Raw genomic sequence first — 5912 nt, forward strand, 5'->3', positions numbered from 1 at the left:
CTTGCCTTGTTAGTTCATTCTGTTAATCAAAGCTATGGATTACCCTATAAAAACAACTGCTGCCTTTATTAGCCCGTGCATGGTCAAGGCTATGGGAGTCACCCTATAAAAACGTCCACCTTGAAATCTATAAGATGAAAAGCTTCGGATCGCCTGAGAAATCCAGAGCCAAAAGCATTCGTTCTGGCAACTCCTGCGCACCGCCGGTGCCAAACTGTATCAGTCTATCCTTCCTTGGATCCTCGGCTGCGAGAAGAGGGGGAGCCTGCTACATGGGCAATAGCTTGCCCCCTGACATTCTTTCGCCCAGGCATTTACTCTACCTATACGGGAGTGGGTAGAGACAATAACGCCATAGTCGACATCGGTTGAAGGAGGCCGTCGATACACACACCCCAAAACACACACGCACCCCAACACACACACACCCACCCCACACACACACCAAATATATATATATATAATATATATATTTTAAAATATATATATATATGTATTATAAACACATATATATATTAAAATTATATATAATGTGTGTGTGTGTGTGTGTATATATATATACATATATGTGTGTGAGTGTGTGTGTTTGCATGTGAATGTGTTTGATGTGTGGTGTGTGTGTGTGTGTGTGTTGTGTGGGTGTGTGTGTGTGTGGTTGTGGGTGTGTGTTGTGTGGTGTGGGTGCGTGGTGGTGTGTGTTGTGTTTTGTGTGTGTGTTTGGGTTTTGTGTTGTGTGTGCGCGTGCGTGGTGGTGTGTGTGTGTGTGTGTGTGTGTGTGTGTGTGTGCCTTTGAATTTATTTTTTTCATCACAAAGATATTGTACTTTGATTTAAGTTATGAGTTATATGTACATATATATATATATACATATATACATATATACACGCTATCACACACACATACACACACACACACACACACACACACACACACACACACACACACATATATGCACGTGTGTCTTTTATTAGGGCTCATTAAATACTAAGCTATTGAAATGAACGCTAAATAAATAATAAAAATAAGTAAACAAATGCTCAATGAATATAAAATAAGCCCTTACTAAAATAATCATGTTTTCGTAATATTGACAAAAGTGTTTTATTTATTGTGCAATTCCCCTTGACCGAATCAGGCAAAGGTTATTTAGGCCATCGTATTATTCCTCAATTTCCCCGGGGCGACACACAAGGGATGTGAAAAGGCAAAAGCAGAGGTAGAGTAAGTACAAACTCATAAAAGTGGAGGGTTTATATTATGGATTCAATGGTTGTCAGGTGGGAACATGAAAAATGAAGTGGGAAGTAGGAGGGGAGAGGTAAAGTCCAAAAGCAAGTAGCCCTTTGGAGTCGGGCACAATCTGTGAATTTCCGCTGGGTCATAAAGGTCAAGAGCCACGTCAAGGTCGAACCTTCAAGCCTGAAGTAACGGATGATTTAGCGGAGAGCCATTTTTCATCATGTCAGATGGCGCAGATCATCGGCAGCATAGTTCACAATGAATTCTTTGTACCTATAACTGCACCAAGCAAAAAGAATAAAGTGCTTTTTTTTTCACTTGCCTAAAGCAAAATGAGTTTTGTTTATTGGGTAACGATGTCACAATGCCTGATATTGTACAGTAAGCTGTGTAACAAACGCAACGGCTAGCCTCCCGTGAGTCTCTCTCCCTCTCTCTATCTATCTATCTATCTATCTATCTATCTATCTATATATATATTTTATTTATATATATATATATATATTATATATATATATATATATATATATATATATATGTATATATATATTAATATATCATATACATATATATATACATATGACTGTTGCGATGGTCCAGTAGTTAGAGCACTGTACTCCGACCCTCGTGGTCCCGAGTTTAATTCCTCGCCGCGGCAATCGTAAAAATGCCTGCGCTTTGATTGCTGGCTGGAGACCGAGAAAACGACATGTCGCCTTGAGAAGTCACCGTCGTAGGGGAAGTCACCGTCGTGGTCAAAGTGTTAGCGCGCAGAACCGTGGTTGATCAGGAAGACCATCCAAGCAGGCAAGGGTGGCACTCAATAGATGGCACTCAGATATATAGTGACATACCAGCCGTAACAATATCTATATCTATATCTATCTATCTATCTATATATATACTCTATATATACACATACATACATATATATATATATATATATATATATATATATATATATATCATGATATATATATATATATATATATTACACATCACACACACACACACACACACCACACACACACACACACACACACACACATATATATATATATATATATATATATATATATATATATTATATATAATATATATATATGTACATATATATATATCTGTATATATATACGCAGTATATATATGCAGAAGTCACCGCCGGGCACAAACCGCGATTGATCAGGAAGGGCATCCAATCAGGCAAGGTGGCACTGTTATATAACCTCTCAGTAGTGAATTGAGAGAGGCCTATGTCCTGCAGTGGATGAATGGCTGTTGACTTTTTTTTTTTTTTTCTCTCTTTTTTGACAGCCATTCATTCCACTGCAGACGTAAGCCTCTCTCAGTTCACTATTGAGAGGTTATTTGGCAGTGTTACCCTTCCCTATTGGATGCCCATTCTAATCAATTGCGGCGCGCTACCACTTGTGCCACGGCGGCGACTTCCACTACGACACCTGCGTTTGACTTCTCAAGGCGATATGTCGTTTTTCTCGCCGTGAGATCGGGCGCAAGCCAGCAGGCATTTTTACAACCGCCACGAGAGTACCACGGTACCACAGAGTCGGAATCTAGTGCTCTTACCACTGGGCTATCGCGGCAGTCATATATATATATATATATAATATATATATTTTATATATATATATATATATATATATATATATATATATATATATATATTTTTTTTTTTTTTTTTTTTTTTTTTTTTTTTTTTTTTTTTTTTTTTTTTTCACCTTTTTCCTCCCCCCCCCCGTCCCTCACCATCGCTCTCTGTCTTCCTCTCTCTCTCCTCTCTCTCTTCTTCTCTCTCTCTCTCTCTCTCTCTCTCTCTCTCTCTCTCTCTCTCTCTCTCTCTCTCTCTCTCTCTCTCTTTCATTTTGTGAAGGCGACTCCAAATGATATGACAGTCGCACCGTCATTTGCTTCTGGTATTTAAAACACATCAGAACCGTCACTGAGACTAACAAGACCAGAAGTTTTCTCATGAACGAATACATTTTTTTTCAGTAATTTACGGTATTATTTTAAAAAAAAAGGGTATAAAAACAGGTTCGCTAGTGTAGTCTATTATGAAACCTCTATCAACTAGAAAAACTAAAGAGTGTTTATGAATAACGGAAGAGTAAAGGATGAAAATCTATGGAAACGGCCCTTTGCTTCATACTCATGAATGATAAGCATACCGTTATAACCAATATTAACAACAGTAGCTGTTTGAGGCGGAAAGTCAATAGCTTTGAAATAAGCATGGAGACCATTCAACCATTGGGAATCACTTCGCGAGAACTTGGCTACTAATTCTCAAACAGGGGTTTATTTACCTACTGTTGTTATAAACTGATTTGGCAGTGTATAAATCTATACTAATGTTGCGGCCCGATGCTTGCTAGTTGGCAGACGCTGCTAGCATGGACTTAGTTACGCTAGTTTTTGGTCTGGAAGGAAAATGTACGTCCAGGAATAAGTGAGGATGCGCACTCTACGCTGATCCTTGGCTGCCAATTTAGTGAATTTGTCCCTAGATTCGGTTACGACTCTCATTAGCTCTGGCTTCATTTTAGTCAAATACGTAGACAGTATAATATCTTATTTCCTCTGTTATGGGTGATATACACCTTTCTTTTTTCTTTATCTTGCCGCTTATGCAATTTTACGTATAGTTAGTGGATTAATAGTAAAATACATGCAGACGAGGAGTAAAAGGCAGATAACGGGGGTTCTCGCCTATATCGGAAGCGTGTTTCATTTCTTATTCTGTAAATGTGCTAATCGTACACATACTTATATTGATCTTCTTTCCGCAACGAGGAGACTCCTCAAAATAATGATAAATAAAATAATAATGATAATAATAATAATAATAATAATAATAATAATGATAATAGTAATAATAATAATAAGAAGAAGAATAATAAGAATAATAAAAATAATGATAATAATAATAATAATCATAATCATAATCATAATCATAATAATAATAATAATAATAATAATAATAATAATAATAATAATAATAAAGCTTAACATCCTTCTTAAATGGAATCGTAACAAAACAGCGATTTTTTAAAATAATTCCTTTAGGAATATAGAAATCCTAACGTTGCTTTGTGATTAGTTACTTTCGAATAGTACAAGCGGGTAAGATTGACCGAAGGAATACTGACTTTAGCCATACGAGTAGATGAATCCTCAGAAAACGAGAGGTAGAAATGTAAATGTTCGCTAATTTTCTATAACATTTCCATTTTGGTACTGCAGTATCTAGGGCTTCTAATGTTTTATCTGTGCCATGCTGTTAGCTGCATGAAGATACGAGATCAACTTTGCATGTAATAAAAAAAACGCCCATGAATTCCTTGCTGATTGCCTCGCACCGAGGGGATAAAATCGATAAAATTGTTTTTTTTTTGTTTTTCATATATTTCGCCAGAATAACGATGTGAAAAAATCTACATTTATGTGCAATAGTATTTATTATCTACGGATACAGACAGGTGAAGGACATGTTTTGTTAAAGGATATATAAGGATCAGATAAAGAATTCTTTAAAGAACTGTTTTTATAGGTATCTTCACCCATGTGTGTCTATCCGTAGTAGCTTTTCTCACAAATACATAACAGTAACTCACTGTATGCGAAATTTAGAAAATATGTAAGATTTAATCGTTTTCACGGGAATTCCGTCGATTTCTTCTCGAAGAGGTCTCAAAAAACCAACAAACCATTGACAAGAAGTGGTTTATGCCCTTCTTGTGGTACTCAAGAGAGAACTGGCGACGGATGAAAAATTATTGGATATGATATTTGCAGTAATCTTGGGGAAAAGAAGTATAGTTGTGCATGCATACCCACACACACACAAAACACACCCCACACACACACACCCCCACACACACACACACACACACACACATCACACATACACACACACACACACACACACAACACACACCCACACACCACACATATATATATATTTTCTATATATATATATATATATATATATATATATTATATATTAATATATGTATATGTATATATAAAGCTAGAATGCATATACATGTGTGCTATATTATATAAAATATTTTATATATTTTATATATATTATATATTATATATAATATATATATACATATAATATATATATATATATATATTAAAATTTTTAATATATACACACACACACACACACACACACACACATATATATATTATATATATATATTTTATATTTTATATATATATATATTATTATATAGGGAATATAATCCAACTATATATATATGTGTGTGTGTGTACAAACAAAAACGAAACACACACACACTCACACACACACAACCACCACACACACACACACACACACACACACCACACACACACACACACACACATATATATATATATATATATATATATATATATATATATATATGTTTTGTATTATGTATATGCATAAAATACACACACACACACTCACACACACATTTATATTATAATATTTTATATATATAATATATATATATATATATATATATATATATATATATATTTTATATATATCATATCTATCTTTTAACGGTAGGTTCATGTCTGAGCCCCGTGGTCACAGCATGATACTTCATTGTAGTTTTCATGTTGTGATGCTCTTGGAGTGAGAAACGTGGTA

This window comes from Penaeus monodon, chromosome 36 (genome assembly GCF_015228065.2).
Source record: "Penaeus monodon isolate SGIC_2016 chromosome 36, NSTDA_Pmon_1, whole genome shotgun sequence".
Lineage (NCBI taxonomy): Eukaryota > Metazoa > Arthropoda > Malacostraca > Decapoda > Penaeidae > Penaeus > Penaeus monodon.